This window comes from Chanodichthys erythropterus, chromosome 22 (assembly GCF_024489055.1).
Source record: "Chanodichthys erythropterus isolate Z2021 chromosome 22, ASM2448905v1, whole genome shotgun sequence".
NCBI lineage: Eukaryota > Metazoa > Chordata > Actinopteri > Cypriniformes > Xenocyprididae > Chanodichthys > Chanodichthys erythropterus.
Genome location: NC_090242.1, coordinates 31,755,529 through 31,770,314, shown reverse-complemented (window position 1 = coordinate 31,770,314; position 14,786 = coordinate 31,755,529). Strand labels below are relative to the sequence as shown.

The 14,786-nt window shown below is 35.7% G+C and overlaps 2 long non-coding RNA genes across 5 annotated transcripts; both read left to right on the top strand.

Moving 5' to 3' along the window:
* The first annotated feature begins 780 nt into the window (after positions 1-780).
* On the top strand, positions 781-1,695 carry LOC137012811 (uncharacterized). Its single transcript, XR_010893614.1, has 3 exons — positions 781-1,016; positions 1,193-1,303; positions 1,591-1,695. It is a non-coding gene; the product is annotated as an uncharacterized lncRNA (long non-coding RNA).
* Positions 1,696-6,690: 4,995 nt separating this feature from the next.
* Positions 6,691-13,312, top strand: LOC137012634 (uncharacterized). Of its 4 annotated transcripts, none has more exons than XR_010893588.1 (8): positions 6,691-6,854; positions 7,235-7,307; positions 7,442-7,593; positions 11,419-11,472; positions 11,563-11,913; positions 12,011-12,089; positions 12,300-12,352; positions 12,479-13,312. It is a non-coding gene; the product is annotated as an uncharacterized lncRNA (long non-coding RNA). The 4 variants fall into 4 exon arrangements; XR_010893587.1 differs by having other exon boundaries at positions 11,419-11,727; positions 11,856-11,913; XR_010893586.1 differs by having other exon boundaries at positions 11,419-11,913.
* The last annotated feature ends 1,474 nt before the right edge of the window (positions 13,313-14,786 follow it).

Below are 14,786 nucleotides of genomic sequence, written 5' to 3'. Positions count from 1 at the left end.
CATTTTGTAAAAAAAAAAAAAAAAAAAAAGGTAACTAATTTCAGCATAACTGAGTTATGGCCCTGAAAATGTAATCTCATCTATTTCAAATAAAATGAACTGCTAGTATAATAAACATAACTTAACATGGAAATGTAATACCTTTCACCTGCATTAGTGCATCGTTTCACTTATAGTTAATTTAGTATAAACCATCATGAAGCCACCCGTGTCCTAACCACACGCTGAACTCTTCAGCACAATGGTAACCACAAATCTAACACAACTATTCAAGATGTCAAACATAACAGCTCTAAACAATAACAGGTGTTCTTTCTAAAAACACAATTTCAACATGTATTCTCCTTATCCAGTCCTGCTACATTATTAACTGCTCATTAATTGTTGTGGAAGAGAAAAGTTCAAGCATTAACTACAGAAACAGACACACATGATGTACATTATTGAGCGTCCACATCTATCAACCATATAGAAATCAGAAATGTCTATTAATCAGCCAGAACAGCAATGTCAGAACAGAAACCAGCTAGAACAGCACTGCAACCTTTTTTTTTTTTCTACTTTCTTTTAAAATCATTCACTTAGATTACTGTAATCCCTTATTAAAAACTGATCATTATTGTGGAATGGAAAACATTTTCTGTGTGTGTCTGAGTGTGTCAAGTGTGTGTAGGACTTCACAAAGTTTCCTCGTTGAACCCACCCCTTTCTAAACAGACATAAAAGGAACGGAAACATTGTGATTTCATTCTGTTCCTGACACACGATGGATCTGCGAGTCTGTCGTTCTTCTTTTCATTTTTCTCACTGGAGGTACAACAAACAGCAAGTATTGAATGTATTATTTGGTACACAGAGATCACTGAATGTCTCTCTCTGTCTTTAAGGATATTCTCTCAAGTGTTACTCGTGCCAATCTGACCGTGCATCAACGACAGGTTACTGTAAACCAATAGTGGAGACATGTCTAGATGGAGAATCTAAATGTGAAAGCCGTACAGTGGAACAATCAGATGGTAAGTTCAGTGTGATGTAGAAATTTACTGTCATATTTTACTGAAAGTGATGATATGAAGTAGAATTATATGTTAATCTCATAACATATTTGCAATTATTTGTCTATTGTAAGAGGAACATGATTTCTGAAATTGTTTCTTTACCCTATTATTTAGGAAGTTTGTCCTTTTTGCAGGTTCCATTAAGGAGATTGCCACATCTAAACAGTGTGTGGCTCAATGTAAAACCGAACAGCTGCCAGGTTTAAAGTACCACTGCTGTGACACTGACCTCTGCAATGCAGCAGGTATTTGTTAATGAACATTTACATACTATGTTCATCTAGCAGTTGCCTTTTTAGATAACGCCTATTATAATAATTCAAAAACAAGTGATTGTTCCTAAGGAGCACAATATCAAATTTCAAGAGTAAGAATAGTGTAAAGCAGAATAGTGTGAAGAGGTTTTATTGTTTTAGAAAATTGTGACGAAATTGATCATGAACATGCCATTTTAATTTATGATTATTATTATTATTATTATTAGTAGTAGTAGTAGTAGTATAACACAAATTTTCTTTATCATCTTGATTAGATGGAGTGTTTAAGGGAAGCTTCCTCCTGCTCGTCTCTCCTCTGCTCTTCTACTTCCTGTTTCAGTGAGTTCAGGGGCACGTTCAAGCTCAAACCGGTGCGCAACGTTTTGCTACGTTTTCCGGGTTGAACGACATGTTTCCTGGAAACGGTGTGCAACGGTGTGCAACAGGTTTGAGATACGTTTTCTCTTGTTTGGTGGGTGTGTCAGAAATGTCAGCCCAATCAGCGGCAAGATGCATATAAACCACGCGGTATTAAAGAGACAGCTCGCACAATGTGTATTAATGTAACAGAAAAATACTATACTTATATATTTTGCTGTTGTATTGTGAAGTGACACTTTCATAAACTATTCTATATTCCTCTGATTATATAATGGTAAATATTACAATATCATAGCACAACAACAGTGATCAGCAATAATGATAAGCCTAATTCAAACAATAAAAATAATAGATCAACACAGTTTCGGAGGTAAGAAGTGGATTATCCTTCACCTGAAATGTTTGTCTTTTCATGCTGAAATGCAAGGCAAGATCACAATAATTAGAAGTTTCCACAAATGCCTTCACTCGATTTTGGATGTTCTGTTTTATTCTGGATGACAAGGGCAGTGACTGTAACATCAAGTGTATTTTGTAGTATTAAACACGTATTTATACCGACTGCAGGCTCCGAAAATTATTTAAAAAGAACACAAAGAATGGCCTTCTCAGCTGCCATAGTTGCAACTCCTGCGTCATCAGAACAGGGTGTTCAACGCACCACCGTTTCCGTTTAAAAAACGTTTTGTCGGGGCTGAACGCAGCCCTGATTCAAGACTTCAGATTCTACAGTGAAGATCAGCGAATATGAGACACATTCTGATGCATTACTGTAGTTCACTGAATAAAGCTTTTGTTGTTCTGCTGTTCTTTGTATCATGATTTGAGGAACTCAAAAATATGCATTTTAATAAACGAACAAATATACTGCATCATCATTATAAGCAGATCGTCTTTATAGGCAAATAATTATACATAAGAGAATCAAAACATAAACATTTCTTTCATACACAGAAAAACAGGTACTTTAAGATGAGTAAGAGTATGTGAAATGTGTTTTTCATTTGGAAACACATGTATCTACAAATCATGAAAATGTGTTTTAGGGTGAACCAATCAAAGCTTTATAATGTTTAGAAACAATATGATTATAATCCACAACTGCTCACATTTACATTTAAGACATTAAGCCTTTAAAAAGACATTTGTCCAGAGAGAATTACAAGATTATATATATATAATATTATTATATATAATAATATATTTATTTTCTTACTCGGTGACACTCACACACACTCACACACACACACACACACACACACATAGACCAAACCTGACAAATGTAAAGGAAATATGTGTCCTGAGAAATAACACGCTTTGTGAGGTGTGACAAACATTCATAGAGCAACATCATCTCTAATGCCTTCTTGAGCCCAATCGAATCAAAATGACTTGAAATAATGATCTGAGAGAGCTGGTTTTTATCTCAGTAAAATTAAAGTTGCAACTTTGTGCTTGAGATCATCATAACAGTACTGCAGTGAAGATCAGCACAAAAACTGAATATGAGACATAATTGATTTAATTTACTGAATAAAGTTTGTTTGTTGCTCTGCTGTTCTTAAGGAACTGAAAGTATGTATTTTTTTAAACGATTAAACAAAATACTGCATCAGCACTAACAGATGTATACATTATGCATAAAATAAAAGTTATTATAGAATGTACACTCTTAGAAGAGGTCGAACCTTTGGAGTTCAATAAAGAACTTTACAGTGCAAATATGAACTTCTAACTATCAAAAAGGTTCAAAGTTGAACTTACAGGTAAAATGGTTATTTGGAAGTTCTTTTTAGAACCTTTGTTGTGGTAACAGGGTTCATATTAGAACCTGTGTGTAGTTAAGGTTCGTTTATGAACCTTTTCTAATATGATTGGAGTGTACAGTCGATACAGTGTTTCATCTGTACCCCGGACCTCCCCGCACATTTCTATAAATTGCATCATAACATTGAAAGACACCATGTTTTTTGTCCATTTTTAAAGCATAAACTAAGAAGACCAAGAATAAAAATTCAGTTTTACATTCATAAATGGACAAGAAGCTGTTCAATGTTAAATGGAGAGGTGACGTGAAATTCTTAGCCCTAAAAATAGACTGTGTTCAATATCTTCCGCTTAGACAACCGTATAAATATTCCCCAATTGAAAAGGACACTATGCAGTTTTAGAGCAAAAATCATGAGTAAAGTGTGATGCACAGGCAATTTATTTTATGTTTCATCTCTCCTTCTGTTCCAACTTTATCTACTTTGTTATTAGCTCATGTTTTAGAAAACATTTCATAATTGTATTGTGTAAGGTTTCATCAGGAAGATTATTTTTTTCTTTATTTAGTTTATTATTATTATCATCATTACTACTACTACTACTACTACTATTGCTTTTACTACAGCTGTTGTTAATCATTTATGTGCTGAGATTGCTTGTGCCTAAATGTTTTTACAAAATAAGAATACTGACAAATAACTAGCAATTCAAAAGTACATTATTTTCACTCAAAGTAAACGAGATTATTAATATTGTTTCGTTTTTACAGTTTTTTCCAATTGCTAACACACAATTTTTCAAACTAGTCTGGTTTTATCAAAACACTTAACACAATTCACAAAACCACACACCCAAACTGCAAAATACCTCATATATCCTGCAAAATGAAGCACTGCAACCAAAACTACACAGAGCATTATCAAAATCAAACTTTTGCATGAAATGGCACACACTTCATTCATATTACCAGATTTTTGCCTAACCACCTACACACTGTTGGGCATAATGAAAAGCACCCCCATCTTTAGTATGCTTTGCCATAATACTAAAATATGTATCAGATTGTTCACATGCACAGAAATATTTGCAGATACACACACATGCTGTTGCAACATTTTTATTTTTTTTCCTTCACTACAGTAAACAAGTCAGTACAACATAAGCACAGCAGATATATTTACATGGGACTGAACAAAAATATTCTTACAAAAAAAGTAAACTGAAAAAGAAAATTTCTGAAAAAAGATATATTACTGTAAAAAAAACAAAAAACAAAAAAAGGCAAGAAAAATAATTAGGCAGCATCTTGCCGCACAGCCGGGTCTGGCCACAACGCCTCGTCAACATCACAGGCAATATCTTCCCTTGCCAGACATCGAGGGAAGAAGCGCCTTGAGTGCCTTATCCATCCCTGAATTGCACCCACATCAATCTCATCACATGCCTCTTCCATGGCCTGCACAAGAGGCATGCGCACAAAGGGCTGCCGGTCGTATACCTTCCACCGCCATGCCGAAAAGAATTCTTCTATGGGGTTCAGAAATGGTGAGTATGGTGGGAGGTATTGCACGAGAAATGTTGGGTGGTCAGCAAACCAGTTTTGGGCTGGGGCTGCACGATGAAAGCTCACGTTGTCCCATACTACAACGTACCGGTTTCTTTGATGGTCTGCATCATTCATACGCTCTGGTGGTATGAGAATGTTGTGAAGTCTGTCCAGAAATGTGAGAATATGGGCTGTGTTGTATGGTCCAAGTTTGGCATGACGGTGGAGGACACCATGCATATTGGAGATGGCAGCACACATTGTGATGTTCCCACCACGTTGGCCAGGAACATCTATAATGGCTCTGTGGCCAATGAGGTTTCTCCCTCTTCTTCTGGTCTTTGCTAGGTTGAACCCAGCCTCATCTATAAAGATGAACTCATGTGGGATTGCATGAGCATCCATTTCCAGTACTCCCTGAAAACAAAGAACAAAAATCACTCAATATGGTGTTATCCAGTACACTGGGAAACAATGTTGTGTGTAGTGTACTGCAGTCAATATAGTACTTACATCCACATATGCTCGTCTGAACTCTGTTTCTTTGAGAGTTTCTCTCAAACGGCACCTTATAAAGTTGTTTCATTCTGATTTGGTTTCGCTTGAGAATGCGAGCCAATGTGGACAGACTAACTCGTTGAATGTTGTTGAATAAGGTGTTGTCTTGGATGATGTGGCTTTGAATTTCTCGTAATCTGATTTCATTATTTTCCAAAACCAAGTTTACAATGGCAGCTTCCTGTACCCCGGTGAACATTTGGCCCCTTCCTCCACCATGGTGTCGTCTCTCAGTCCTTTAGAAAAAATAAAATAAAAATATATATAGGGCTTGGACAATGCAGCCTAAATATTTTCCCCCACAGTAGAGTACATTGTACAGGAAACTTGTACAGTTCATGAATGGCTGATGTCATACACTAAGTAAACAGGTGTCACCCAACTGATACACTATGACATGGGGTATACTACATGTGTACTACATGAAATTTTGGTTACATACCTGTTCTCCAGTCTAAAGGTCCGGATGACAGAGGCGACAGTAAAACGGCTCAAGTTTGGCTGCACTCTCTGTCCAGCCTCACGCATTGTCAACCCATGGTTGATGACATGATCTACTAAGGTTGCTCTGATTTCATTTGAAAGTGTTTGTCTTCTTTGGCCATGAACTCCTCTACCTGCTCTACCCCTACCTCTCACTCTTCCTCCCCCTCTTATTCTCAACCTCCCTCTTCCTCTTCCTCTTCCTCTCTCTGCAATGTCTTCCATTGTTGTTCTAAAAAAAAAGGTTCTCACCTGTGGTCTTTTCATAGTGCTTACATCCTGATTGAAGTGTTAACAATTAACCACTGAGGTGTTTGGCCAGGTGGCACATGTAATTGGCCAATTAGCTCATGTAGTGTCATTTTGAATGGCAGTGTTTTGAAATGGCAAACATGTGACTTTATGTCAGATTGTTGTGTCTTATGCAGAGAACTGTATTTAGTGAATTTAAAAAGTGCTATTTTGAAATGCAAAATGTGTGTAAAACAGAAAAGGTGTTTAGACTTTTGGAGACTTGAGAAGAAGTTTTGCTCTCTGTGTGTCAGTTTAAATAATTGTGCTGTGCATGTCATTTTAGTGTGTTAGCAATTGGAAAAAACTGTAAGCATGAATAAGCAAATCCTTGAAAATGCTTTAAATGTTTTCTGTATCTGGGCTTTGGTACGCAACGCAATGCACTGAATCTCCACAAGTCTCTCTCGCGCAATGATGTCAGTGGTCACGTGGAAAAAACCGTTACAAATTTTGAAGCGGCAGCAGCGGGACCGAGTGGGACTGAGCGGAACGACACAAAAATCTGAGGTAAGACAACATAACGTCTCAAATAAACTATTAACTTTTTGAAAAGTTATGAAACACCTATTTAATGTCATAATAACTTTAAGGTGTGTGATAATGAATAAATGACGACGGGCCTAAGCAGACACGTCGTGTTAATGCGGCCACAATATTGTCAATTTAACGGCCTGGAGAAATAATTCCGGGTGTACCACTTACTACACCTTTTCCACATGTACTATTTCAAGATATTTTGCCGTTTTTTATCCTTACTGTGTGTGCGCGTGTGTTTGCGCACACACACAGAGAGAGAGAGAGAGAATTTAGTAAAAAATGAAAAGTTTATTTTTATTCATATTTTATAACGCATTGTTTTCTAAATTGCAATATTTCTCTGCATATAGAGGCAAGAATGAGCTCAGAGCTGATTCACTGGAAAATCCATGTGGCTGACTGGTTGATGGCAACAGTTTCCAGGTGATCATCCCTACATTTCAAGGTTTATCTCACAAAAATGCACACTCTGTTTAACTTCCCTATTGCAGCAAAACAGACATTTTCACAGTTAAGCAGATATGACATTCTACTATTGAATCCTGTTGTTTTAACAGACAATGGAATTGATGCAGACACTTGAATGAACCTAACTGAAAACTATGATACCTAAAATATTCCCTAAATTGAAGGATCAAGTTAAATTCATAAGATTAGAAGAAAACCTAAAGACTGAGATGCCTACCAAGACCACAAACACCATTCATGTGTAAGTTTATTACATCTACTCTTAAAGTTTTAAAAAAGTATGTGGACACCTCTATTAATTATTATTAACATTTTTTAATTACTTAATAGGTTGTACTGAAGAATTCAGTGACTAGCATTTTCTCACATGTATGTATTTAGTTGACACTGTTATCCAAAACAACTTACATTGCTTTAAACTTATATTGCATTCCCGTTTTGGAATGGGATGCCCATCAACTTGTATAGGTGTGATGGTTAGGTTTCCACATACTTTTAGCTAAACTATATTGCTATCATTACAAATTACTGAGCTGTTAGTAGTACCATTATAACATGCACCTCTCTGCAGTTTTTTGTTTCTGTAGGACTTGATTTGGTATTTCACATGGATCAATCTCAACACAACGTATTGCTCAAACAGGGTGACCAGAAATTTATCAGCTACCCCACTAGCAATACAAAAAAACTTAAGGAGAGTGGAGATTTTTTTTCTTTATAAAATGTATTTATTACTTTTTTTTTTTTTATCACAAAGCAAATGGAGTTAAAAAATAATCTGTTTGATCAGATGTGCACATATATATCTTAATTCCCACAGTGAAGTACAGGTAAGTGCATAATTTTAAAGAAAGATGGAGGGTAAAATTGCCTCTCTTTAATTTCAGGTAAAGCAAGCAAACAATACAACAAGGTTAGTTTAGCCCTGGTTACCAAAAACCAGTCTTAAGTGACAAGACTGGAAGAGTGTATTTAAGAACGTGTCAAAGAGCCCTGCATTATAACATAGCCCAGCCTTTTATAGTATTTTAAATAATATTATTTTTAAAGGAGTCATGGTGTCACGGACAGAAGGAGACAACGTAATACAGTTCACAAAGGTTTATTATTGCAGGTGGCAGAGATGGGGAGAATAAACAGGTTAGTAGATTGAATGATGACAGGTTGAATGAAATCAGCTGGATGATAACAGTCTCTTTGTATTTGTAGATGATGGTGAGCGGATTGGTCTGGACTGAAGACAAAGGATGATGAAGGTGAGGGATCTCAATTATGAGACGAACAGGTAAGGAACCAGGTAAGTGACACATGGCATGAGATGCTTAAAAACTAATTCAAGAAAGATCACATTTGGCTGGTATTGAAAGACTAAATTAAATTCGTAGCAGGTTTAGCAAAGTAAGGAAATGGGTTATTTTACCAAGGGTCCAAGGACTTGTGACACTAAAAATATGGCAAGTATTGTAGATGTAAGTATGCCAAATGAAATAACACCTTTTCACTTACATAGCTAATATATATAAACTGAAGGGCTCTTTGACATGTTCTTACATACACTCTTCCAGTCTTGTCTCTTAAGAACTGTGCCCGGTTGCATAAAGCACCTTAAAGGGTTAGTTCATTTATTACTGACCCTCATGCCGTTCTACACCTGTAACACCTTCATTAATCTTCGAAATGCAAATTAAGATATTTTAGTTGAAATCCGATGGCTTCATAGCCAGCAATGACATTTCCTCTCTCAAGATCCATTAATGTACTAAAAACATATTTAAATCAGTTCATGTGAGTACAGTGGTTCAATATTAATATTATAAAGTGACGAGAATATTTTTGGTGTGCCAAAAAAAACTAAATAACAACTTATTTAGTGATGGCCAAATTCAAAACACTGCTGCAGGAAGCTGGTGTAGTATTTTTGGCACAGAAATACAGTACTCCGTCATTCGTCCAACTCGTGTTTTGAAACTTTGGCCATGTTGAGCATGAGAATCCAACCCTTTAACAGTGTAAATAAGTCAGAATATAGCATTATACCCCCCTTTAAGCTTCAGAGCGTTATGAATCAGCGTGTCGAATCATGATTCGGATTGCGCGTCAAACCACCAAACTGCTGATTCGACACACTCATCATCACTATTTAAGTCCTTATTTTGTTTTTCTGGCACACCAAAAATATTCTCGTGGCTTTATAATATTAATATTGAACCACTGTACTCACATGAACTGATTTAAATATGTTTTTAGTACATTAATGGATCTTGAGAGAGGAAGTGTCATTGCTGGCTATGCAGGCCTCACTGAGCCATCGGATTTCAACAAAATATCTTAAATTAGTCCACTTTCAAATAAAATTTTCCTGATAATTTACTCACCCCCATGTCATCCAAGATGTTCATGTCTTTCTTTCAGTCGAAAAGAAATTAAGGTTTTTGATGAAAACATTCCAGGATTTTTCTCCTTATAGTGGACTTAGGTGGACCCCAAACGGTTGTGGGTCAAAATTAATTAGTTTCAGTGCAGCTTCAAAGAGCTTTAAATGATACCAGATGAGGAATAAGGGTCTTATCTAGCAAAAAGATTGGTCATTTTCTAAAAAATCAAATGTATATGCTTTTTTATAAACAAATGATCTCCTTCAAGTGGTTCCGGCAAAACCGCACTTCCGTATTCTTCAAAAAGCTTATGCTGTATGTCCTACGCCTTCCCTATTCTACTTACGGAAAAAACGGAACTGGTGCTGCATTCGTTCCATAAGTTGAATAGGGAAGGCGAAGGACGTATAGGGTATGCTGTTTGAAGAATACGGAAGTGGCAGAACCATTTGAAGGAGATCATTTGTTTATATAAAAGCATATACATTTTAAAAACAAATTAGAAAATGACCGATCGTTTCGCTAGATAAGACCCTTATTCCTCATCTGGTATCATTTAAAGCTCTTTGAAGCTGCACTGAAACTGTAATTTTGACCTTCAACCATTTGGGGTCCAGTGAAGTCCACTATAAGGAGAATAATCCTGGAATGTTTTCATCAAAAACCTTCATGTCTTTTCAACTGAAGAAAGAAATACATGAACATCTTGGATGACATGGAGGAGAGTAAATTATCAGGAAAATTTAAATGGAAAGTGAACTAATACTGTAAGGTGTGATTTCTCCTTAACTAAGGGAATGACTTAAGGGTGTTGTATAATACCTGTTTTCTTAGGTAAAAGAAACCGTTAAGTGTTTCACGACAGCAATCCAGGTTTTGCCATTATAAAATTCTGCTGTTGCCATGGACACGTTATTTGTTAATACTAAAATTGGGATTTCTGCCGTCATTCACTCACACTCATGTCATTGCAAACCCATAAGACATTCATTCATCTTTGGATAACAAATAAAGATATTTTTAATATTCTCTCATCATTTATGTCCATTCATTGAAAGACTGAATAAGGCTGTTTTGGAAGCTTGAATGTGCGCGCAAACACAAGAACCAATGAGATTTGTTCTTGCACGTGATGCACACATTTCCGCATCCGTTGACCATAAGAGATATAAATACGTATGTAATTCCATCAATGTTTATGTGAATAAACACCTAAATTACAATTTGTTCATCATATAAAGCAGTCGATCGTGTCTTGTTAGAATACTTGGATTGAACCTGCTCACTCCTTGTAACACTTGGGGAAAAAGGTGAAGTTTTCCAAACCTTATGTTATACTTAGGGAAATGACAGTTAAGGGGCTTTATGCAACACATCGTTTTTAAAAGGATTACTTAAGGGATATTCTTAGGGTTTATGATGTTTCGCCTAAAGAAACCCTTAAGTAACACTTAAGGGTGTTGCAGAAAATAACCGTTAAGTTTAAGGGAAACATAAGGGCGATCTTATGGGAAAATTACACTTAAGGTGCTTTATGCAACCGGGCACTGGTATTTTGTAACAATGGCTGAGCACACCTTGTTGAATTGTTCGCTTGTTGGAGACCTGGAAATATAGAGAACTGTTTTTACTCTCCACCATTCTCTAAAATTACACACTTGCTTAATAATATATTTCTTTTGTTTTTTTAGATGGACAATCTGTCTGACCAAGATGTGTATCAAAAGAGGTCAAGGGCAGTTGGGGTAAGTGTCCCAGACAGAATCAACTTAAGTTTTTTAAGAATAGCAGACATATTTTTGTGGGTAGATTTATTCAGGAGAAGATGATTACAGCATTGGGATCCACTTGGATAAAATGAAAACCAAATGCTTGGAGATCACCAAATCCTTTTAGAGGACTAAATGACACGGACAAAGAGTGAGAGGACAGACTATATGAAACATCACTCCACAAAGGAAATATTATCATTATATCCAGCCCTTAATGTCCCCTCAGTTGTGAGTAAAATTGTGTTTCAAATTGTGACTTAAAAGCAAATAATAATGGAAATTATGTATCATTTAATACGTTTATATTGAATACATACATGTTATACTGAATATAACATTATTCTCTTCTTGTTTAGGAACCACGTACACCCAACCCTGTGCTGTATATACTGTAAATGGTGCCTTGTGTAACAGGTATACAAAGTATACTAGTAAATATTGTTATAATTCACACAAAATTGTTCATATACGTTTTATGATACCTGATCTAAAGGTGCGCTTCTCCTTTAAGTGATGCGAGGTCACAGTATGACCTAATTTCCTGTCCTGTCTCCTCCTCTTCCCTTTTGAAATGTGATTCGATGGAAGAGGTAGGTTTCTTTTGTCATCCTGTTAATTTTATTTAATCCTAATGTTAATTATATCTTTTATATCTTTATTTCAACCCAATATGTATATGTAAAGTACTGTTTTATCTATCATTGGGATTATTTTTGATATTTTACATTCTTTGAGATATATTTCTGTCTTTATGTGAGACCAGCACATGGTAATGGAGGCGCACCATATTTGTTTTATAGAGTGTTATAAGGGCCACTCGATCTGAGGCTGCTTATTTGTCTCTGTTAAACAGGTATGTTTTCTATATTATTTTCCTTATGTTCATGTTTTCTTCCGCCCTTTTGAAATGTGATTCGATGGAAGAGAGTGTTATAAGGGCCACTCAGTCTGAGGCTGCTTATTTTTCTCTTTTACTCAGTAAAAAGATCCAGTGAATCGACTGCTTGCTGTCCCGTGTCTGTTTCTGCATCCACACAACGTAACAACGCAGACCAAGTTTTAATACCCGGTGTCGCTGGCCGCACATCACGCTGGGCATAAGCGAGCCGCACGGGTTACACTTGGATGCAGTCTGTTTTAGAAATAATGATGCAAGGGGAGAAGGTCTGTGAAGTAGACGATATGACCAGGTCATATGACCATGTTATTCTAATGACAATGTACTTCATCTTCAACCTTGAATATGCTTCAAAGCCGAGAAACACTCTAACATTATTTGAAAAATAAAAATGTCCTGTTTAATGTCCTGTTTAAACATTATCTTAAAAATTATATATAAATGAAAAATTTAATAATATAAAAATGATAGATATTCAGCTACATTCTGTTAAAAGTTGATGGAAATGTATAGATTAATGAATGAATTAATTTATTTATTTGATTGTTTATTTATTTATTTATTTGAATTATAAAAAACAATATTCCTTTTTTCTCTGTCCATTGGTGCCTGTGCTCACATTTTATATTTATGTATTAAACATTTTATAGACAATCATTGTGTTCTGTATTCAGTGTTTTGAAATGGGATTAAGATATAGTTATACAAGTTATATATAAGACATATAGTTAATGTATAATTTATATTATATTTTAATAATTATTATTAATATATGTTATTGCTATCTAAAAGGAAAAGGTTCAAAATGGAACCTTAATGGGGCTTTAATGCACCTTTAAGTGAAGGTTCCAATTAGAACCTTTTTAAAAAGGTTCAAAAATGAACCTTTAAGGTTCCCCCACAGTTGCAATCGCCAGGAACCTCAAAAGGTTCATTTTTGAACCTTTTCTTCTTAGAGTGTAATAAAGAATTAAAGAAACTTTATAATGTAATGTTTTAAAAAGAGTGAGATAAACTGGTGTAAGAAAATATTTACATCTTTCTCAGTTATTTCTGTGAGTGACTGGAAATCTGGGGCCGTATTCACAAAACATTTTATCTTTCTGAGTTCTCCTAATAGTAAAAGTTTTTAGCTAAGAGTTTTCTCTTAAAACTTATCCACAAAGCTGCTGAGACAAACTAACTATGCACACAGTGATTGGCTGATGGGGAGGAGTCTCTGTCAGCAATTTAATCATAAAAATATTGTTGAATGAGGTATCATGTTTCCATATATGCTCTAATTGTCAGCCTCAACATGTCTGCGTCTCAAGTGAATGTAGAATTCAAGCGACAAATTCTGTTTTATAAAGTTAAGGAGGAGTGCGTTCAAACAGTCTATCTAATCAGCTCGAGTGGAGGTATATACACACAGATGAGAGCCGACTCACCTATAGTTCCCTCGACAGTTTTCTGCATCCCTCCACCACCCCATTCCTCACTCTCGGCTGGAGAGATAATGGACTCTGGGTTTGGGATAAATTCCAAGCTTGGAGCCCTCGATCCCACTGGACAGCACGCCAAATATGCTTATTATATTTTTTTTACTCTATTCAGTCATTTGAACTGGTGAAAACAACTGCCACAGGTAATCTGAGATTTTTTATTTATTTATTAAAAAGTAATAATTTAATAGTAATTAAATCTGTAAATCAACATGTATTGCATTTATGAGGAAAAGGCTCAACACTTTTCATGGTAATTTTCAATAGGTAATTTTCAGTAGGTATGACCTGAAATGACCCAAAACTAATATCTATACGTCATTAGTTTAGCAGTCCAATATTTACTAATGGAATTTGTTGCATTTTTGTATTATTATGTAGTTTGTCTGTGATGGACTGGCTTTCTGTCCAGGTTTTGTGATAAGACAAGCGGTTTGAAGAATGGGTGGTGGGATGTAGTTTGTTATGTTAGTAAATTATTTGTACATTTATGCTTGTTCCCCATCTAGATGTGAAGAGGGTGACAGAAGATGATACCTGCATGTTTAACTCAAGCCCACAAGAGGGAGCTGCTGGTGCAGGTGCATACGGTGTTTGACCAGAGCCCTGTCTAGGGGAAAGGGTGCAGCACCAAAGACTCTGAAAAAAGCAGTGAATTTGAACAATGATTAAAAAAAAAAAAAAGTAAATAAAATCAGGGTTCCCACGCTTCTTGAAAGTACTTAAAAGTACTTGAATTTCAGACAAATGGATTCAAGGCCTGGAAAGTACTTGAAAACAAATATAGGTCCTTGAAAGTGCTTGAATTAAATTTGAAATAAATTGTGTTTAGAATGTTATTTAAAAAATTGTCCTACAGTATATGCGCTATCAAAGACGGAACGAAACGTTGCTTATGTTCGGGG